The sequence below is a fragment of the Triticum aestivum genome, chromosome 5A (genome assembly GCF_018294505.1).
Source record: "Triticum aestivum cultivar Chinese Spring chromosome 5A, IWGSC CS RefSeq v2.1, whole genome shotgun sequence".
Taxonomy (NCBI): domain Eukaryota; kingdom Viridiplantae; phylum Streptophyta; class Magnoliopsida; order Poales; family Poaceae; genus Triticum; species Triticum aestivum.
Window position 1 is genome coordinate 296141362 of NC_057806.1, and position 24402 is coordinate 296165763.

A 24402-nucleotide genomic window follows, 5' to 3' on the forward strand; every position below is an offset into this window, starting at 1 on the left:
ATGATTGAAATACTGAAAGCACAATAGGTAAATTACCATACCCATCAGTATTGCTAGCGGTCACCATGTTGACAGTCTTGGAGCTTGTTTTCCCTCTGGGGTCTGCACGTTCAGGGCATTCCTTGGAAAAGTGTCCAGGCTTCCCACAGGCGTAGCACTCTAGCTCAGCCTTGTTGAACTTCTTCTTCTTGAAGGTAGTAGTCTTGGTAGGCTTGTTGGAAACAGGTTTGTTCTTCCCTTTGTTCTTGTTCTGTGGGTACCTCTACACCATGTTAGCAGTAGGCTGATCCTCACCTCCTTTTTCAGTGGTATCTTTAGCCCGAGCTTTTTCTTCAACATCAAGAGATGCAATCAGATTTTCAACTGATATCTCCTGTCTCTTATGCTTCAGAGTTGTGGAGAAATTCCTCCATGAAGGAGGCAACTTTGCAATCATGCACCCAGCCATGAATTTGTCGGGTAGAACACATTTAAGGAGTTCAAGTTCCTTCACAATGCACTGTATCTCATGAGCTTGTTCAACCACAGAACGGTTATTGTCCATCTTGTAGTCATGAAAACTCTCCATGATGTACAGTTCACTGCCTGCATCTGTTGCACCGAATTTTGCATTCAGTGCATCCCACAGAATTTTTCCGTCGTTTATGTGCATGTACACATCACACAGACGGTCAGCAAGAACACTCAGAATGCATCCCACAAACATAGTATTGGCTTCCTGGAATTTTCTCCGATCTTCGTCGGTCATTCCCTCTGGAGCACCAACACTAGCGTGGAAAACTTTCAGAGCAGTAAGCCAGAGCGTGGTCTTCACCTGCCACCTCTTAAAGTGCACACCGGTAAACTTATCCGGCCTCAGTGCATCAGCGAATCCAGCCATAGTTAACTCAGGAAATTGCCTATAATTAGGTTTTTGGATTGTTGGAAAATTAGGCAAGTTCATGATTAATTCCAGTAAATAATTCATGACTAGAAGAGATACTAACATGCAAAAATCTAGCAAACTAGAAGAACAACAAGACATGCATAACAGCAGCAAACACGTAACAGTAGCTGTAGAAACAGACATGAACAGAGGATGTTAGACGTACTGATCGTTAGCTATTATGGGTGCGACAGTGTTGATGACGATGTTGGCGACGATCTGCTGCTGACGGCGATGAATACGACGATGAGTAGCACCGCCCGACTTGGACGGAAGACGACCCGTGATGACGAATTTGAGCAGTCGCGCACAGCGCTTCCCAAAAACCTAATTCGTCCTCTCCCGGTGCAGGATCGCAAAGACGAACGGTTCCGGAGACCTGCTCTCCCACGCGCCGATGCACGCCGGCGTTTCGGATGGAGTAGACTACGATGGCGGCGCAAGTTGTGAGATGAGGCAAAACCCTAGATGTTTTTCGGTGTATCTCTGGCCGCAGCCGGTAGTTGTATATATATTAGGACCAGAGGCGGTATTGTGTCGCGACCACAATCCCAAACCGACTCGGTTTCTAATTCGTATACTTACCGAACAAGAAATCAAAAAACTTGTCTGCCAAGACATAAAAATAAAACGGCAAAAGGAAGCTGCACTCCTGCAAGGAGACAGACCGAAATTCGGCGGACCATTCACGCGCATGTCGCATGTACGCGCCGCCTCGCCTCGCCACGGCCCGGCCAGGCCAGGCGAGGCGAGGTGAGCGAGCGCGCGCGTGTGGTTTTCCCTTTCTCTTCTCATACATCACTTAGAGTGGTAGAGAGAACCCACTATATAAAGAGGTCCAACTCTTCTTCAACTTCCAAGGTGGGACTAAACTTAGCACCACCACTTGCCATTTTACACATGGGCTTTGAGATTTCAGAAATTGCTATGGGCCTAGCCCATTAACTCTAACAATCCCCCACCAGATCTCAAATACCCATTTAGAGATTCGCCTTCTCTCACCACTTGTTTAATATACCAGTGTTTCAGCAGAGACTGTTAAGTTGAACTTCTGCCTAGAACTTTAAGCTACATCCATTCACAACTTGACAATGGACTATGCCTTGAATTGCTAGTTTTGTGTGAACAGGTTTCACTCAAAGTCTTAACCAGTACCTTACCGCCAGTAGGCTACCCTGCGGTTTGGAGCTTATACGTCATACTCCCTGGTCTCTTCGTGAGTTTACTAGAGATCACCCAAATCTCATAGACTGCGACGTTTACAGTCAGAACTCATATAAGTGTGTTCTTTCAAGACTGCTCTGTAGGATAGCATCTTTGCTAATTATAGCCAATAGAACCACATTAAGGCATGTTGCCAACCTGCCTTACAGATCTGAGCCTTACAGCTCTGAGAGTTTTGCATCTTCACTTGGAGACGATCATAAGTTATTACTCTCCTCAGTTAACCAATAGCTTGTTCTTCCCAGATCCTAATTCACGGGATCTCCGATCACAAAGGTTGGGTTACTACTATGGTGTAACATCTATGGGTCTCATACCCATCTCCCTCGATGCAATATCTATCACATTTCGTGATAGTCCCTTTGTAAAGGGATCTGCCAGGTTTTTGTCTGTTTGTATATACGTAACAGTTATTACTCCAGAGTTTCTCAACTTCCTGACAGACTTCAAACGTCTTTTCACGTGTCTTGATGACTTTGCATTATCTTTAGAACTATTCACTTTAGCGATAACCGTTTGATTATCACAATTCATAAGAATAGCCGATACAGGTTTTTCAACAACCGGCAAGTCCATCAAGAGCTCACGCAGCCATTCTGCCTCAACAGTAGCTGTGTCCAAAGCAGTTAATTCTGCTTCCATAGTTGACCTCGTCAATATGGTTTGCTTGCAAGACCTCCATGACACTGTGCCACCACCATGAGTAAATACATACCCACTTGTTGCGTAAAGTACATCAACATCGAAGATCCAATTTGAATCACTATATCCTTCTAGCACAGCAGGATGCCCTGAATAAGTAATTCCGTAACTCATAGTACCTCTCAGATAGCGCAAGACCCTTTCTAGTGCATGCCAATGATCATCACCCGGGTTGGACATGAACCTACTCAGTTTGCTCACAGCAAAAGAGATATCTGGTCTTGTAGCGCTAGCTAAGTACATGAGTGAACCGACAATTTGAGAGTATCTTAATTGATCTCTTGTTTCTTTCTTGTTCTTTCTGAGTGTCACGCTGGGATCATAAGGTTTTGGAGAAGACTTGCTATCCATAAAACCGAATCGGTTCAAGACCTTCTCAACATAGTGAGATTGCGTTAATGTAATCCCACTCTCATCCTTAATAAGTTTGATGTTTAGAATTACATCGGCTTCTCCCAGATCTTTCATGTCAAAACTTTTTGATAGAGAAAACTTGACCTCATTAATTGCATTAATGTTTGTACCAAAGATCAGTATGTCGTCCACATACAAACATAATATGACACTATTGCCCCCACCATGGCGATAGTAAACACACCTATCAGCCTCGTTAATGACAAATCCTGTAGAAGTCAAAGTTCTTTCAAACTTCTCATGCCATTGCTTAGGTGCCTGTTTCAGACCATACAAAGATTTTAACAACTTGCACACCTTTCTCTCTTCACCCTTTACCACAAACCCGTCAGGCTGATCCATATAGATCTCCTCTTCCAACTCTCCATTGAGAAAAGCTGCCTTTACATCCATTTGATGAATGATAAGACCATAAGAGGCAGCCAAGGAAAGTAACACTCGAATGGTGGTCATTCTAGCAACGGGTGAATAGGTGTCAAAGTAATCTTCTCCTTCTTTCTGAGTGTAGCCCTTGGCCACTAGCCGCGCCTTGTATTTATCAATAGTACCATCAGGCTTTAGCTTCTTTTTGAACACCCACTTACAGCCCACAGGTTTACAACCATATGGTCTATCAGTTAGTTCCCAAGTTCCATTAGAAAGAATTGAGTCCATCTCATTATGAACAGCTTCTTTCCAATCATCTACATCTGGAGATGCATATGCTTCTGCAATCGTCTTGGGTGTGTCGTCCACAAGGTATACAATGAAATCATCACCAAAGGATTTTGCAATCCTTTGTCTCTTGTTCCTTCTAGGAACTTCAATGTTATCCTTCTCAAGGACTTCCTCATGTGATTGTTCAAACTATTCATCAGTTGTACTAGATTCAGGAATTATCTCAGAAGAAAATCTAGCAATGCTATGCATATCTTTCATAGGAAATATGTTCTCAAAAAATGTTGCATCACGAGATTCCATTATAGTATCAACATGCATATCAGGTACTTCAGATTTTACCACTAAAAACCTATAAGCAATGCTCCATTGAGCATACCCTAGAAAGACACAATCCATTGTCTTTGGTCCAAGTTTGCGTTTCTTAGGAATAGGAATATTTGTTGGAAATATGCCCTAGAGGCAATAATAAAAGCATTATTATTATATTTCCTTGTGCATGATAATTGTCTTTATTCATGCTATAATTGTGTTATCCGGAAATCGTAATACATGTGTGAATAACAGACACCAACATGTCCCTAGTGAGCCTCTAGTTGACTAGCTCGTTGATCAACAGATAGTCATGGTTTCCTGACTATGGGCACTGGATGTCATTGATAACGAGATCACGTCATTAGGAGAATGATGTGATGGACAAGACCCAATCCTAAACATAGCACAAGATCGTATAGTTCGTTTGCTAGAGTTTTCCAATGTCAAGTATCTTTTCCTTAGACCATGAGATCGTGTAACTCCCGGATACCGTAGGAGTGCTTTGGGTATGCCAAACGTCACAACGTAACTGGGTGACTATAAAGGTAGACTACGAGTATCTCCGAAAGTGTCTGTTGGGTGACATGGATCAAGACTGGGATTTGTCACTCCGTATGACGGAGAGGTATCACTGGGCCCACTCGGTAATGCATCATCAAAATGAGCTCAGAGTGACCAAGTGTCTGGTCACGGGATCATGCATTACGGTACGAGTAAAGTGACTTGCCGGTAACGAGATTGAACGAGGTATTGGGATACCGACGATCGAATCTCGGGCAAGTAACATATCGATAGACAAAGGGAATAGCGTACGGGGTTGATAGAATCCTCGACATCGTGGTTCATCCGATGAGATCATCGTGGAGCATGTGGGAGCCAGCATGGGTATCCAGATCCCGCTGTTGGTTATTGACCGGAGAGTCGTCTCGGTCATGTCTGCTTGTCTACCGAACCCGTAGGGTCTACACACTTAAGGTTCAGTTACGCTAGGGTTGTAGGGATATGTATATGCAGTAACCCGAATGTTGTTCGGAGTCCCGGATGAGATCCCGGACATCACGAGGAGTTCCGGAATGGTCCGGAGGTAAAGATTTATATATGGGAAGTCCTGTTTCGGGCATCGGGACAAGTTTCGGGGTTATCGGTATTGTACCGGGACCACCGGAAGGGTCCCGGGGGTCCACCGGGTGGGTCCACCTGTCCCGGGGGGGCACATGGGTTGTAGGGGGTGCGCCTTGGCCTAATGGGCCAAGGGCACCAGCCCCACATAGGCCCATGCGCCTAGGGTTTGAAAGGGGAAGAGTCCTAGGAGGGGAAGGCACCTCCTAGGTGCCTTGGGGGGGAGGGAAACCCCCCTTGGCCGCCGCACCCCCTAGGAGATTGGATCTCCTAGGGCCGGCCACCCCCCTTGGCCCTCCTATATATAGTGGGGGAGAGGAGGGACTTCATACCTGAACGCCTTGGCCTTTGGTTGCCTCCTTCTCCCTCTCCAACACCTCCTCCACCTCCATAGTGCTTAGCGAAGCTCTGCCGGAGTACTGCAGCTCCATCAACACCACGCCGTCGTGCTGCTGCTGGTGCCATCTCCCTCAACCTCTCCTCCCTCCTTTGCTGGATCAAGAAGGAGGAGACGTGGCTGTTCCGTACGTGTGTTGAACGCGGAGGTGCCGTCCGTTCGGCGCTGGTCATCGGTGATTTGGATCACGTCGAGTATGACTACATCATCACCGTTCTTTTGAACGCTTCCGCTCGCGATCTACAAAGGTATGTAGATGCATCTAATCACTCGTTGCTAGATGAACTCCTAGATGATCTTGGTGAAATGAGTAGGAAAATTTTTGTTTTCTGCAACGTTCCCCAACAGTGGCATCATGAGCTAGGTCTATGCGTAGTTCTTCTTGCGCGAGTAGAACACAATTTGTTGTGGGCGTACATTTGTCAACTCTCTTGCCGTTACTAGTCCTTTCTTGCTTCAGCGGTATTGTGGGATGAAGCGGCCCGGACCAACCTTACACGTACGCTTACGTGAGACCGGTTCCACCGACTAACATGCACTAGTTGCATAAGGTGGCTGGCGGGTGTCTGTCTCTCCTACTTTAGTTGGAGCGGAATCGATGAACAGGGTCCTTATGAAGGGTAAATAGAAGTTGACAAATCACGTTGTGGCTTTAACGTAGGTAAGAAAACGTTCTTGCTAGAACCCTAATTCAGCCACGTAAAACTTGCAACAACAATTAGAGGACGTCTAACTTGTTTTTGCAGCAAGTGGTTTGTGATATGATATGGCCAAAGTTGTGATGAATGATGAATGATCTATATGTGATGTATGAGATGTTCATGCTATTGTAATAGGAATCACGACTTGCATGTCGATGAGTATGACAACCGGCAGGAGCCATAGGAGTTGTCTTTATTCTTTTATATGACCTGCGTGTCATCAAGAAACGCCATGTAAATTACTTTACTTTATTTCTAAACGCGTTAGCCATAGTAGTAGAAGTAATAGTTGGCGAGCAACTTCATGGAGACACGATGATGGAGATCATGATGATGGAGATCATGGTGTCAAGCCGGTGACAAGATGATCATGGAGCCCCAAGATGGAGATCAAAGGAGCTATGTGATATTGGCCATATCATGTCACGTTTATTATTTGATTGCATGTGATGTTTATCATGTTTTGCATCTTGTTTACTTAGAACGACGGTAGTAAATAAGATGATCCCTCACAATAAATTCAAGAAGTGTTCCCCCTAACTATGCACCGTTGCGACAGTTCGCTGTTTCAAAACACCACGTGATGATCGGGTGTTTTATTCAGACGTTCACATACAACGGGTGTAAGACAGATTTACACAAGCAAACACTTAGGTTGACTTGACGAGCCTAGCATGTACAGACATGGCCTCGGAACACAGAAGACCGAAAGGTCGAGCATGAGTCGTATAGAAGATACGATCAACATGAAGATGTTCAACGATGTTGACTAGTCCGTCTCACGTGATGATCGGACACGGTCTAGTTTAACTCGGATCATGTAATACTTAGATGGATAGAGGGATGTCTAATCTAAGTGGGAGTTCACTAATAATTTGATTAGTTGAACTTAATTATCATGAACTTAGTCTAAAATCTTTGCAATATGTCTTGTAGATCAAATGGCCAACGTAGTCCTCAACTTCAACGCGTTCCTAGAGAAAACTAAGCTGAAAGACGATGGCAGCAACTATACGGACTGGGTCCGGAACCTGAGGATCATCCTCATAGCTGCCAAGAAAGATTATGTCCTACAAGCACCGCTTGGTGACGCACCCGTTCTCCCTGCAGAACAAGATGTTATGAACGCTTGGCAGGCACGTTTCGATGACTACTCCCTCGTTCAGTGCGGCATGCTTTACAGCCTAGAGCCGGGGCTCCAAAAGCGTTTTGAGAGACATGGAGCATATGAGATGTTCGAAGAGCTGAAAATGGTTTTCCAAGCTCATGCCCAGGTCGAGAGATATGAAGTTTCCGACAAATTCTTCAGCTGTAAGATGGAGGAAAACAGTTCTGTCAGTGAGCACATACTCACTATGTCTGGGTTGCATAACCGCTTGACTCAGCTGGGAGTTAATCTCCCGGATGATGCGGTCATTGACAGAATCCTCCAGTCGCTTCCACCAAGCTACAAGAGCTTTGTGATGAACTTCAATATGCAGGGGATGGAAAAGACCATTCCTGAAGTATTTGCTATGCTGAAATCAGCAGAGGTAGAAGTCAGGAAGGAACATCAAGTGTTGATGGTCAATAAAACCACTAAGTTCGAGAAAGGCAAGGGTAAAAAGAACTTCAAGAAGGACGGCAAGGAGGTTGCCGCTCCCGGCAAGCAAGCTGCCGGGAAGAAGCCAAAGAATGGACCCAAGCCCGAGACTGAGTGCTTTTATTGCAAGGGAAGCGGTCACTGGAAGCGGAACTGCCCTAAGTACTTAGCGGATAAGAAGGCCGGCAAAACAAAAGGTATATGTGATATACATGTAATTGATGTGTACCTTACTAGTGCCCGTAGTGGCTCCTGGGTATTTGATACCGGTGCAGTTGCTCACATTTGTAACTCAAAGCAGGGGCTGCGGAATAAGCAGAAACTGGCAAAGGACGAGGTGACGATGCGCGTCGGGAATGGTTCCAAGGTCAATGTGATCGCCGTCGGCACGCTACCTCTGCATCTCCCTTCGGGATTAGTTTTAAACCTTAATAATTGTTATTTAGTGCCAGCTTTGAGCATGAACTTTGTATCGGGATCTCGTTTAATTCGAGATGGCTACTCTTTTAAATCTGAGAATAATGGTTGTTCCATTTTTGTGAGAGATATGTTTTATGGTCATGCTCCTATGGTGAATGGTTTATGAATCTCGAATGTGATGCTACACATGTTCATAATGTGAGTACCAAAAGAAGTAAGGTTGATAATGATAGTCCCACATACTTGTGGCACTGCCGCCTTGGTCACATAGGTGTCAAACGCATGAAGAAGCTCCATGCAGATGGACTTTTAGAGTCTCTTGATTATGAATCATTTGACACGTGCGAACCATGCCTTATGGGTAAAATGACCAAGACTCCGTTCTCAGGAACAATGGAGCGAGCAACCGACTTATTGGAAATCATACATACTGATGTGTGCGGTCCAATGAGTGTTGAGGCTCGCGGTGGCTATCGTTATGTTCTCACCCTCACTGATGATTTAAGTAGGTATGGGTATATCTACTTAATGAAACACAAGTCTGAAACCTTTGAAAAGTTCAAGGAATTTCAGAGTGAGGTTGAAAATCAACGTGACAGGAAAATCAAGTTTCTACGATCAGATCGTGGAGGAGAATACTTGAGTCACGAGTTTGGGGCACACTTAAGAAAATGTGGAATAATTTCACAACTCACGCCGCCTGGAACACCTCAGCGTAATGGTGTGTCCGGACGTCGTAATCGCACTCTGTTAGATATGGTGCGATCTATGATGTCTCTTACCGATTTACCGCTTTCTTTTTGGGGCTATGCTTTAGAGACTGCCACATTCACTTTAAATAGGGCTCCGTCGAAATCCGTTGAGACGACACCGTATGAATTGTGGTTTGGGAAGAAACCTAAGCTGTCATTTCTAAAAGTTTGGGGATGCGATGCTTATGTCAAGAAACTTCAACCTGAAAATCTCGAACCCAAGTCGGAAAAATGCGTCTTCATAGGATACCCAAAAGAAACTATTGGGTACACCTTCTACCTCAGATCCGAAGGCAAGATCTTTGTTGCCAAGAATGGGTCCTTTCTGGAGAAAGAGTTTCTCTCGAAAGAAGTAAGTGGGAGGAAAGTAGAGCTTGATGAAGTATTACCTCTTGAACCAGAAAATGGCGCAACTCAAGAAAATGTTCCTGAGGTGCCTGCACCGACTAGAGAGGAAGTTAATGAAAATGATCAAGATACTTCTGATCAAGCCCCTACTGAAATTCGAAGGTCCACAAGGACACGTTCCGCACCAGAGTGGTACGGCAACCCTGTCTTGGAAATCATGCTGTTAGACAACGGTGAACCTTCGAACTATGAAGAAGCGATGGCGGGCCCGGATTCCGACAAATGGCTGGAAGCCATGAAATCCGAGATAGGATCCATGTATGAAAACAAAGTATGGACTTTGACTGACTTGCCCGTTGAGCGGCGAGCCATAGAAAATAAATGGATCTTTAAGAAGAAGACAGACGCAGATGGTAATGTGACCATCTATAAAGCTCGGCTTGTCGCTAAGGGTTATCGACAAGTTCAAGGGGTTGACTACGATGAGACTTTCTCACCGGTAGTGAAGCTGAAGTCCGTCCGAATCATGTTAGCAATTGCCGCATTCTATGATTATGAAATATGGCAAATGGACATCAAAACGGCATTCCTTAATGGTTTCCTTAAGGAAGAATTGTATATGATGCAGCCGGAAGGTTTTGTCGATCCTAAGAATGCTGACAAAGTGTGCAAGCTCCAACGCTCAATTTATGGGCTGGTGCAAGCATCTCGGAGTTGGAACATTCACTTTGATGAGATGATCAAAGCGTTTGGGTTTACACAGACTTATGGAGAAGCCTGCGTTTACAAGAAAGTGAGTGGGAGCTCTGTAGCATTTCTCATATTATATGTAGATGACATACTGTTGATGGGAAATGATATAGAACTCTTGGACAGCATCAAGGCCTACTTGAATAAAAGTTTTTCAATGAAGGACCTTGGAGAAGTTGCTTATATATTAGGCATCAAAATCTATAGAGATAGATCGAGACGCCTCATGGGTCTTTCACAAAGCACATACCTTGATAAGATATTGAAGAAGTTCAATATGGATCAATCCAAGAAGGGGTTCTTGCCTGTGTTACAAGGTGTGAAATTGAGCTCAGCTCAATGTCCGACCACGGCAGAAGATATAGAAGAGATGAGCGTCATCCCCTATGCCTCAGCCATAGGTTCTATTATGTATGACATGCTGTGTACCAGACCTGATGTTAACCTTGCCGTCAGTTTGGTAGGAAGGTACCAAAGTAATCCCGGCAAGGAACACTGGACAGCGGTCAAGAATATCCTGAAGTACCTGAAAAGGACTAAGGAAATGTTTCTCGTTTATGGAGGTGACGAAGAGCTCGTCGTAAAGGGTTACGTCGACGCTAGCTTCGACACAGATCTGGATGACTCTAAGTCACAAACCGGATACGTGTATATTTTGAATGGTGGGGCAGTAAGCTGGTGCAGTCGCAAGCAAAGCGTCGTGGCGGGATCTACATGTGAAGCGGAGTACATGGCAGCCTCGGAGGCAGCACATGAAGCAATATGGGTGAAGGAGTTCATCACCGACCTAGGAGTCATACCCAATGCGTCGGGGCCGATCAAGCTCTTCTGTGACAACACTGGAGCTATTGCACTTGCCAAGGAGCCCAGGTTTCACAAGAAGACAAGGCACATCAAGCGTCGCTTCAACTCCATTCGTGAAAATGTTCAAGATGGAGACATAGAGATTTGTAAAGTACATACGGACCTGAATGTAGCAGATCCGTTGACTAAACCTCTCCCTAGAGCAAAACATGATCAACACCAGAATTCCATGGGTGTTTGATTCATCACAATGTAACTAGATTATTGACTCTAGTGCAAGTGGGAGACTGTTGGAAATATGCCCTAGAGGCAATAATAAAAGCATTATTATTATATTTCCTTGTTCATGATAATTGTCTTTATTCATGCTATAATTGTGTTATCCGGAAATCGTAATACATGTGTGAATAACAGACACCAACATGTCCCTAGTGAGCCTCTAGTTGACTAGCTCGTTGATCAACAGATAGTCATGGTTTCCTGACTATGGACACTGGATGTCATTGATAACGAGATCACGTCATTAGGAGAATGATGTGATGGACAAGACCCAATCCTAAACATAGCACAAGATCGTATAGTTCGTTTGCTAGAGTTTTCCAATGTCAAGTATCTTTTCCTTAGACCATGAGATCGTGTAACTCCCGGATACCGTAGGAGTGCTTTGGGTATGCCAAACGTCACAACGTAACTGGGTGACTATAAAGGTAGACTACGAGTATCTCCGAAAGTGTCTGTTGGGTGACATGGATCAAGACTGGGATTTGTCACTCCGTATGACGGAGAGGTATCACTGGGCCCACTCGGTAATGCATCATCAAAATGAGCTCAGAGTGACCAAGTGTCTGGTCACGGGATCATGCATTACGGTACGAGTAAAGTGACTTGCCGGTAACGAGATTGAACGAGGTATTGGGATACCGACGATCGAATCTCGGGCAAGTAACATATCGATAGACAAAGGGAATAACGTACGGGGTTGATAGAATCCTCGACATCGTGGTTCATCCAATGAGATCATCGTGGAGCATGTGGGAGCCAGCATGGGTATCCAGATCCCTCTGTTGGTTATTGACCGGAGAGTCGTCTCGGTCATGTCTGCTTGTCTCCCGAACCCGTAGGGTCTACACACTTAAGGTTCAGTTACGCTAGGGTTGTAGGGATATGTATATGCAGTAACCCGAATGTTGTTCGGAGTCCCGGATGAGATCCCGGACGTCACGAGGAGTTCCGGAATGGTCCGGAGGTAAAGATTTATATATGGGAAGTCCTGTTTCGGGCATCGGGACAAGTTTCGGGGTTATCGGTATTGTACCGGGACCACCGGAAGGGTCCCGGGGGTCCACCGGGTGGGTCCACCTGTCCCGGGGGGGCCACATGGGATGTAGGGGGTGCGCCTTGGCCTAATGGGCCAAGGGCACCAGCCCCACATAGGCCCATGCACCTAGGGTTTGAAAGGGGAAGAGTCCTAGGAGGGGAAGGCACCTCCTAGGTGCCTTGGGGGGGAGGGAAACCCCCCTTGGCCGCCGCACCCCCTAGGAGATTGGATCTCCTAGGGCCGGCCACCCACCCTTGGCCCTCCTATATATAGTTGGGGAGAGGAGGGACTTCATACCTGAACGCCTTGGCCTTTGGTTGCCTCCTTCTCCCTCTCCAACACCTCCTCCACCTCCATAGTGCTTAGCGAAGCTCTGCCGGAGTACTGCAGCTCCATCAACACCACGCCGTCATGCTACTGCTGGTGCCATCTCCCTCAACCTCTCCTCCCTCCCTTGCTGGATCAAGAAGGAGGAGACGTGGCTGTTCCGTACGTGTGTTGAACGCGGAGGTGTCGTCCGTTCGGCGCTGGTCATCGGTGATTTGGATCACGTCGAGTACGACTACATCATCATCGTTCTTTTGAACGCTTCCGCTCGCGATCTACAAAGGTATGTAGATGCATCTAATCACTCTTTGCTAGATGAACTCCTAGATGATCTTGGTGAAACGAGTAGGAAATTTTTTGTTTTCTGCAACGTTCCCCAACAATATTGACCTTTGCCAAACATCCCCAAGTGCGCAAATAAGAAAGTGATGGTTTTATCCCAACCCACTCCTCATAAGGGGTTTTCTCTTTATTATTATTGGGAACTCTATTCAGGACATGACATGAAGTCAATAGAGCCTCCCCCCACCATGCCTTAGATAAACCAGCAGTGTCTAACATGGCATTCACCAAGTCAGTCAATGTGCGGTTTTTCCTCTCGGCCACTCCATTTGATTGAGGTGAATAGGGAGGCGTCCTCTCATGAATAATACCATGTTCCTCACAAAATTCATCAAAAACTTTTGGAAAATACTCTCCACCACGATCGGACCTAAGACGCTTGATCTTTCTCTCTAGTTGATTTTCAACTTCAGCTTTATAGATTTTAAAGTAGTCTAATGCTTCATCTTTAGTTTGCAACAAATAAACATAGCAAAATCTAGTCGCATCATCAATCAAAGTCATGAAATATCTCTTTCCACCTTTTGTCAACACACCATTCATCTCATAAATATCAGAATGTATGAGTTCTAGAGGTGCCAAGTTTCTCTCCTCGGCAGCCTTATGAGGCTTTCGAGGTTGCTTAGATTGCACACAACTATGGCACTTAGAACCTTTGGCAACTGTGAAGTTCGGAATTAAACTCATGCTGGATAGCCGAGACATTAAACCAAAATTAATATGACATAAACGAGAGTGCCAAATACTTGCATCATCTTTAACACTAGCACAAATTTGGTTTATTGACTTATTGCAAAAATCTGAAAGAGAAAAGCGGAACTAGCCTCCGCACTCATAGCCTTTTCCTATAAATTGTCCAAATCTTGACACGATTACTTTATTGGACTCTAAAACTACCTTAAATCCATCTCGACATAGAAGGGAGCCGCTAACTAGATTCTTGTTCATAGTAGGGACATGCTACATGTTCCTTAGTTGCACGATCTTTCCCGAAGTAAACTTCAGATCCACCGTGCCAATGCCACGAACAGAAGCATGTGACCCATTCCCCATTAGGACGGAAGAATCCCTTGCGACCTGATAAGAAGTAAACAGGGAGATGTCAGCACACACATGAACGTTAGCACCCGAATCAATCCACCACGAAGATGATTGAAATACTGAAAGCACAATAGGTAAATTACCATACCCATCAGTATTGCTAGCGGTCACCATGTTGACAGTCTTGGAGCTTGTTTTCCCTCTGCGGTCTGCACGTTCAGGGCATTCCTTGGAAAAGTGTCCAGGCTTCCCACAGGCGTAGCACTCTAGCTCAGCCTTGTTGAACTTCTTCTTCTTGAAGGTAGTAGTCTTGGTAGGCTTGTTGGAAACAGGTTTGTTCTTCCCTTTGTTCTTGTTCTGTGGGTACCTCTACACCATGTTAGCAGTAGGCTGAACCTCACCTCCTTTTTCAGTCGTATCTTTAGCCCGAGCTTTTTCTTCAACATCAAGAGATGCAATCAAATTTTCAACTGATATCTCCTGTCTCTTATGCTTCAGAGTTGTGGCGAAATTCCTCCATGAAGGAGGCAACTTTGCAATCATGCACCCAGCCACGAATTTGTCGGGTAGAACACATTTAAGGAGTTCAAGTTCCTTCACAATGCACTGTATCTCATGAGCTTGTTCAACCACAGAACGGTTATTGTCCATCTTGTAGTCATGAAAACTCTCCATGATGTACAGTTCACTGCCTGCATCTGTTGCACCGAATTTTGCATTCAGTGCATCCCACAGAATTTTTCCGTCGTTTATGTGCATGTACACATCACACAGACGGTCAGCAAGAACACTCAGAATGCATCCCACAAACATAGTATTGGCTTCCTGGAATTTTCTCCGATCTTCGTCGGTCATTCCCTCTGGAGCACCAACACTAGCGTGGAAAACTTTCAGAGCAGTAAGCCAGAGCGTGGTCTTCACCTGCCACCTCTTAAAGTGCACACCGGTAAACTTATCCGGCCTCAGTGCATCAGCGAATCTAGCCATAGTTAACTCAGGAAATTGCCTATAATTAGGTTTTTGGATTGTTGGAAAATTAGGCAAGTTCATGATTAATTCCAGTAAATAATTCATGACTAGAAGAGATACTAACATGCAAAAATCTAGCAAACTAGAAGAACAGCAAGACATGCATAACAGCAGCAAACACGTAACAGTAGCTGTAGAAACAGGCATGAACAGAGGATGCTAGACGTACTGATCGTTAGCTATTATGGGTGCGACAGTGTTGATGACGATGTTGGCGACGATCTGCTGCTGACGGCGATGAATACGACGATGAGTAGCACCGCCCGACTTGGACGGAAGACGACCCGTGATGACGAATTTGAGCAGTCGCGCATAGCGCTTCCCAAAAACCTAATTCGTCCTCTCCCGGTGCAGGATCGCAAAGACGAACGGTTCCGGAGACCTGCTCTCCCACGCGCTGATGCACGCCGGCGTTTGGGATGGAGTAGACTACGATGGCGGCGCAAGTTGTGAGATGAGGCAAAACCCTAGATGTTTTTCGGTGTATCTCTGGCCGCAGCCGGTAGCTGTATATATATTAGGACCAGAGGCGGTATTGTGTCGCGACCACAATCCCAAACCGACTCGGTTTCTAATTCGTATACTTACCGAACAAGAAATCAAAAAACTTGTCTGCCAAGACATAAAAATAAAACGGCAAAAGGAAGCTGCGCTCCTGCAAGGAGACGGACCGGATTTCGGCGGACCATTCACGCGCATGTCGCATGTACGCCTCCCACGGCCCGGCCCGGCGAGGCGAGGCGAGCGAGCGCGCGTGTGTGGTTTTCCCTTTCTCTTCTCATACATCACTTAGAGTGGTAGAGAGAACCCACTATATAAAGAGGTCCAACTCTTCTTCAACTTCCAAGGTGGGACTAAACTTAGCACCACCACTTGCCATTTTACACATGGGCTTTGAGATTTCAGAAATTGCTATGGGCTAGCCCATTAATTCTAACAAAAGGGACGGGTGCTTGTGGATTGGCTCGGTTCATTTGCCTTTTCTTGGGCATTACTGCCTATAGATAGATTGAGTGATGATATACAGAGTGCAAAGAGGGTGTGTCGTGTTGTATCGTTTAGTCATATAGAGGAAATTAGATATTACCGTATTAGGATACATTATTGTGTATCTTTTTCAGTTTTTTGTAGTTGTGTCCCTTGTAGCTTCGATTTATTGGGAGTGACTAGCATATAATCTGTACATGTGGTGCAAGAATAGAAAAACTATTCTAGGCCAACAGATCAAACATTAATGGTGCGGATTATAGTGGAGGCATCTCATGGCACTAAATGTATATTTCATGGATAGTCAGATATAAGACATGAATTTTCTTGTTTTCAAGTGTTTTGTCCTTAGGAAAGACTCGCATCGTTGATGCTTCATCTTGGCACATACTACCTCTGTAGTGATCTTGGCACACACTATGAAATTTGAAATTTCAAGTAAAAATCAGAAAATATGAACAAAATTTTAAAACCAATTTATTTTGAATTTACGTGAACATCTTGTGTGTTTGTGTAAAAAATGAATACAGGATTGTTTTCTAAATTCCAAACACATTTTGAAAGCACGAACATTATTTGAAAATGCAGAATTGTTGAAAGCAAAAAACTTGCATGGTGCCTTGGAATGGTGATACAAGGCCCTAGAAAAAACCTGGTCCATTTATAAAAAGGTAACGTGAGACAGAACCAGCCGCCCAACCCAAACGGCCTACTCGAACTTTTTTCCATTTAGATTAGTGAAGATTTTCTTAAATTTGCAAACATTGTTCTCAAATTCATGAACTTTTTTCCATACCCAGGAACTCTTTTCAACTTTTACAAACATTTTTAAGAAGCCCATAATTTAAAAAAATTATAAACATTATTTTTCAGAATTGATGAAATTTTTACAAATCAGTGAATGCTTGGCCCGGCCCAACAGATACCCGATGGAAGCGATGCAGTCGCCCGGTTGGGCAAGGCCTAAGCGCATTTTTTTCTATTATATTTTTTTGTTTTTCTTTAATTTCATTTTTATTTTTGAACTTTATTATTCATTTTAAAGCCTGTTTTAAAATTTTAAATATTTTTGGAATACCAAAAAATGTTATTGTTTTCAAATATTTTTTACAAATTATATAAATGTTTAGGAATTTCAAAAAAATTCAATTTTGAATTTTGTTCATAAATGCAAACTATTTCTGTTTAAAAAATTTGATAAACGTTACAGAAAGTATGTGGTTTGCAATCTGTGTACAACATCAATATTTGGGAATTTATTAACAATTTTGGAAAAAGTGTGCATGTTCACAAAATTTTTATACATAATTTGAAATTTCAAAGTTGTTAACAAATTTCAAGAAATAATTCGGATATAAGGAAATGTTCATGTTGATTGATAATGAGAGGAATTGCAATTAACAAAAGCCTTGCTCTATCGGCCTAACTCAACAAACACCTTCGGAGATACGCGTAGAAAATCTTTATGATCACCCAGTTACGTTGTGACGTTTGATAGCACACAAGGTATTCCTCCGGTATCCGGGAGTTGCATAATCTCATAGTCAAAGGAATATGTATTTGACATGAAGAAAGCAATAGCAATAAACTGAACGATCAATATGCTAAGCTAACGGATGGGTCTTGTCCATCACATCATTCTCCTAATGATGTGATCCCGTTATCAAATGACAACACATGTCTACGGTTAGGAAACCTTAACCATCTTTGATCAACGAGCTAGTCTAGTAGAGGCTCAGTAGGGACATGGTATTTGTTTATGTATTCACACATGTATTTAAATTTCCGATCAATACAATTCTAGCATGAATAATAAACTTTTATCATGAATAAGGAAATATAAAATAACAACTTTATTATTGCCTCTCGGGCATATTTCCTTCAAAATCACCCCAATCTCATAGACCGTGACCAGCAGTCGGGCTCATATAGGTGTGTTCCTCCAAATATCGCTCTGTAGGATAGCATCTTGCTTACATAAGCTTTGGAACATATTAAGACAATAATCATCCTACCATACAGTATTGAGAGTATTGCATCTCCAACGGAGTGGGCTAGTATAGTTACTCTCCTCAGTTCGCCACTGGCTTGTTTTCCCAGGTCCTACTTCACGGGATCTCCGATCACATAGGTTGGGTTACCACCATGGCAACTCATGTGGGTCTCATACCGATCTCCCTCGATGCACTATCTATCACAACACGTGCTAGCCCTTTTGTAAAGGGATCTGCCAGATTCTTAGCCGTATGGACATACTCCAATGCTATCACTCCAGAGTTTCTTAATTTTCTGATAGCTTTTAATCCCATTCTTATGTGTTTGTTGGACTTCATGTTGTCCTTTGAACTCTTCACCTTGGTGATGACAGTCTGATTGTCATAGTTCATAAGGATAGCCAGAATCGGTTTATCAACCAATGGCAAGTCCATCAAAAGATCTCGAAGCCATCCTGCTTCGACACCAGATGTGTCTAATGCTGTTAATTCTGCTTCCATTGTCGATCTTGTTAAGATCGTTTTCTTGCAAAACTTCCAGGAAACAGCGCGACCTCCAAGAGTAAACATATACCCAGTTGTGGCCTCATCTCATCAGCATCAGAGATCCAATTCGCATCACTGTACCCTTCAAGTACTGACGGGTATCTGGTATTGTGAAGTCCATAGTTCATAGTACCTTTCAGATAACACATAACTCTTTCAACAGCATGTCAATGTACATCACCAGGTTTGGAAACAAATCGGCTCAGTTTGCTCACAGGAAATGTGATGTTAGGCCTCGTTGCGCTCGCTAGGTACATGAGTGAACCAGCAATTTGAGAGTATCTCAATTGATCTTTAGCCGTGCCTTCGAATTTTTGAATCGACACGCTAGGATCATATGGTGTTTGAGATGGTGTGTTGTCTGAATATCCAAAACAACTCAACACCTTCTCAACATAATGGGATTGTAGAAGTGTAATCCCAGCGACATCATCTCTCAGTAGCTTGATGTTCAAGATAACATCAGCCACACCAAGGTCTTTCATCTCAAAGTTCTGAGATAGAAACGACTTGAACTCCTCAATGACTTTCAGGTTGGTTCTGAATATCTGTATGTCATCAACATACTAGCACAGTATAACTCCTACGCCCCCATGATGGCGATAGTATACACATTTGGCAGCTTCATTAACAACGAAGCCAACAAATGTCAGAGTTGTATTAAATTTGTCATGCAATTGCTTAGGTGCTTGTTTCGGGCCATATAAAGATTTTAGCAACCTACACACCTTTCTCTCCTGACCATCCATCACAAAGCCATCTGGCTATTGCATGTAGATTTCCTCGTTTAGCTCTCCATTCAAAAAAGCCACCTTAACATCCATCTGGTGGAAGAGAAGACCATGTGAGGCCGCCAACGACAGTAATACTCGAATGGTGGTCAGTCTGGCCACAGGTGAATAAGTATCTAAGAAATCTTTCTCTTCTTTCTGGTCATAGCCCTTGGCCACAAGCCTAGCCTTGTACTTTTCAATCGTACCATCAGGCCTAAGCTTCTTTTTGAACACCCACTTACATCGTGATGGTTTGCAACCATAGGGACATTCGATGATATCCCATGTCCCGTTAACCATGATGGAATCCATCTCGTTACGAACTGCATCCTTCCAGTAATCAGCTTCTGGAGAGGCATACGCTTCTGAAATAGAAATGGGAGTATCATCCACGAAGTACACGAAGAAATCATCACCAAAGGTCTTTGCAGTATTTTGTCTCTTACCCCTGCCAAGGGTTTCCTCGTCATCCTCCTCAGGATTTTCATCATGTGTTTGTTCATAATATTTCATAGGAACGGCAGGCTTAGGTGTGTCCTCGGATTCCTGTCTAGAAGTGCTTTGCATATCTCTCATAGGAAAAATATCCTTGAAGAATGTAGCATCCTTAGACTCCATAATTGTACCGACCTTCTGGTCAGGTACCTCAGATTTCACTACTAGAAATCTATAGCCAACATTGTTCTTAGCGTAGCCCAAATTAACGCAGTCCACAGTTTTTGGTCCAAGCTTACGCTTTTTGGGGATCTGCACATTGACTTTTGCCAAACAACCCCAAGTACGCAAGTACGAGAGTGTTGTCCTTCTCTTTGCCCATTTCTCATAGGGAGTGATCTCATTATCATTTGTTGGAACTTCATTTAGGACATGACATGTCGTCAATATAGCCTCCCCCCACCATGCCTTGGATAAACCCGGTGTATCTAACTTGGCGTTAACCAAATCAGTTAGAGTATGGTTTTTCTGCTCGGCAACCCCGTTTGACTGGGGTGAATAGGGAGGCGTCCTCTCATGAATAATGCCGTGTTCCACACAAAAGAAATCAAACTCACTCGAGAAGTACTCTCCACCACGATCTGATCAGACTCGTTTAATTTTCTTTTCAAGTTGATTCTCAATGTCTGCCTTATAGATTTTAAAGTAGTGTAGAGCCTAATCTTTAGTATTTAACAGATACACATAGCAAAATCTAGTGGAATCATCTATCAATGTCATGAAGTATTTCTTTCCACCTTTAGTCAACACACCATTCATCTCACAAAGATCAGAATGTATGAGTTCTAATGGTGCCAAGTGTCTCTCCTCCACGGCCTTGTGAGGCTTGCAAGGTTGCTTAGCTTGCACACATCAAAGGCACTTATAACCTTTGGCTAAAGTGAAACTCAGGATTAAATCCAACTTAGCTAGCCGCGTCATAACACCGAAACTAATGTGACAAAGACGTGAATGCCAAACTTCAGGTTCATTAGCACTCGAATGAATATGGTTCACGACTTTATTACAAAAATCTACGAGGGAAAGGCGGAACATCCCTCCGCTCTCATAACCTTTTCCAACAAATAGTCCATATTTAGTAACAACTAATATATTAGACTCGAAGACCAACTTAAACCCTTCTCTACATAGAAGGGACCCACCAACGAGGTTCTTCTTGATGGCGGGGACATGCTGCACGTTCTTCAGCTGCACGATCCTTCCCGAAGTAAACTTCAGATCGACCGTGCCAACACCATGAACAGAAGCACTCGCACCACCCCCCATCAATACGGACCTGTGTCCTGTGACCTGGTAAGAAGTGAACAATGAAATGTCAGCACACACATGAACACCTGCACCTGTGTCCACCCACCAATCGGTGGGCTGAAACACTAAAAAACAGTAAATAAATTATCGTACCGAGATGCACCATTCTCATTGTTGCCCATAATCATGTTGACAGACTTGGAGTCCTGTCTTGACTTCTTAAACTTGTTTGGGCACTTGTTGGCCCAATGTTCAACCGAACCACAAGTAAAGCAGCCCCCATCCTTCTTGTTCTTCTTGAAGGTCTTATTACCCTTCTTCTTAAAGTCGGTATTGTGTTTGACACTATTCTTTCCCTTGGGCTTGTTGTTGGGGAACGTAGTAATTTCAAAAATTTCCTACGCACACGCAAGATCATGGTGATGCATAGCAACGAGAGGGGAGAGTGTTGTCTACGTACCCTCGTAGACCGAAAGCGGAAGCGTTAGCACAACGCGGTTGATGTAGTCGTACGTCTTCACGGCCCGACCGATCAAGCACCAAAACTACGACACCTCCGAGTTCTAGCACACGTTCAGCTCGATGACGATCCCCGGACTCCGATCCAGCAAAGTGTCGGGGAAGAGTTCTGTCAGCACGATGACGTGGTGACGATCTTGATGTTCTACCATCGCAGGGCTTCGCCTGAGCACCGCTACAATATTATCGAGGATTATGGTGGAGGGGGGCACCGCACACGGCTAAGAGAACGATCACGAAGATCAACTTGTCTCTATGGGGTACCCCCTGCCCCCGTATATAAAGGAGTGGAGGAGGGGAGGGCCGGCCCTCTCTATGGTGCGCCCTAGGGGAGTCCTACTCCCACCGGGAGTAGGATTCCCCCTTTCCTAGTACAACTAGGAGTCCTTCCAAGTACTAGGAGTAGGAGACAAGGAAGGGGAAGAGGGAAGAGAAGGAAGGAGGGGGCGCTGCCCCTCCCCCTAGTCCAATTCAGACTAGTAAATGGGGGGGGGGCGCGGCCTGCCTCTCCCTCTCCCCTAAAGCCCAATAAGGCCCATATACTTCTTCCCCTGTATTCCCGTAACTCTCCAGTACTCCGAAAAATACCCGAACCACTCGGAACCTTTCCGATGTCCGAATATAGTCGTCCAATATATCGATCTTTATGTCTCGACCATTTCGAGACTCCTCGTCATGTCCCCGATCTCATCCGGGACTCCGAACTCCTTCGGTACATCAAAACTCATAAACTCCTAATATAACTGTCATCGAAACCTTAAGCGTGCGGACCCTACGGGTTCGATAATAATGTAGACATGACCGAGACACGTCTCTAGTCAATAACCAATAGCGGAACCTGGATGCTCATATTGGCTCCCACATATTCTACGAAGATCTTTATCGGTCAGACCGCATAACAACATACGTTGTTCCCTTTGTCATCGGTATGTTACTTGCCCGAGATTCGATCGTCGGTATCTCAATACCTAGTTCAATCTCATTACCGGCAAGTCTCTTTACTCGTTACGTAATACATCATCTCGCAACTAACTCATTAGTTGCAATGCTTGCAAGGCTTATGTGATGTGCATTACCGAGAGGGCCCAGAGATACCTCTCCGACAATCGGAGTGACAAATCCTAATCTCGAAATACGCCAACCCAACATGTACCTTTGGAGACACCTGTAGAGCTCCTTTATAATCACCCAGTTCCTTTGTGACGTTTGGTAGCACAAAAAGTGTTCCTCCGGCAAATGGGAGTTGCATAATCTCATAGTCATAGGAACATGTATAAGTCATGAAGAAAGCAATAGCAACATACTAAACGATCGGGTGCTAAGCTAATGGAATGGGTCATGTCAATCACATCATTCTCCTAATGATGTGATCCCGTTAATCAAATGACAACATATGTCTATGGTTAGGAAACATAACCATCTTCGATCAACGAGCTAGTCAAGTAGAGGCATACTAGTGACGTTTAGTTTGTCTATGTATTCACACAAGTATTATGTTTCCGGTTAATACAATTCTAGCATGAATAATAAACATTTATCATGAAATAAGGAAATAAATAATAACTTTATTATTGCCTCTAGGGCATATTTCCTTCAGTCTCCCACTTGCACTAGAGTCAATAATCTAGTTCACATCACCATGTGATCTAACATCAATAGTTCACATCTTTATGTGGTTAACACCCATAGTTCACATCGATATGTGACCAACACCCAAAGGGTTTACTAGAGTTAGTAATCTACTTCACATCGCTATGTGATTAACACCCAAAGAGTACTAAGGTGTGATCATGTTTTGCTTGTGAGACAATTTTAGTCAACAGGTCTGTTATATTCAGATCCGTAAGTATTTTGCAAATATCAATGTCAACAATGCTCTACACGGAGCTACTCTATCTATTTGCTCCCACTTTCAATATGTATCTAGATCGAGACTTAGAGTCATCTAGATCGGTGTCAAAAATTTGTATCGACGTAACCCTTTACGATGAACCTTTTGTTATGTCCATAATCGAGAAACATATCCTTATTTCACTAAGGATAATTTTGACCGCTGTCCAGCGATCTACTTCCTAGATCATTATTGTATTCCCTCGCTTAACACGGTGTAGGGTATACAACAGATCTGGTACATAGCATGGCATACTTTATAGAATCTATGGTTGAGGCATAGGGAATGACTTTCATTCTCTTTCTATCTTCTGCCGTGGTCTGGCTTTGAGTCTTACTCAATTTCACACCTTGCAACATAGGCAAGAACTCTTTCTTTGACTGTTCCATTTTAAACTACTTCAAAATCTTGTCAAGGTATGTACTCATTGAAAAAACTTATCAAGTGTCTTGATCTATCACTATAGATCTTGATGCTTAATATGTAAGCAGCTTCGTTGAGGTCTTTCTTTGAAAAAATTCTTTCAAACACTCCTTTATGCTTTGCAGAATAATTCTACATTATTTCCAATCAATAATATGTCATTCACATATACTTGTCAGAAATGTTGTAGTGCTCCCACTCACTTTCTTGTAAATACAGGCTTCACCACAAGTTTGTATAAAACTATATACTTTGATCATCTCATCAAAGCGCATATTCCAACTCCGAGATGCTTGCACCAGTCCACAGATGGATCGCTGGAGCTTGCATATTTTGTTAACACTTTTAGGATTGACAAA

The 24402-nt window shown here is 43.8% G+C and overlaps 1 pseudogene; it reads left to right on the forward strand.

The window, feature by feature from the left end:
• Nucleotides 1-16256, forward strand: part of LOC123106826 (protein STRICTOSIDINE SYNTHASE-LIKE 10-like) — a 29149-nt pseudogene extending 12893 nt beyond the window's left edge.
• The last annotated feature ends 8146 nt before the right edge of the window (nucleotides 16257-24402 follow it).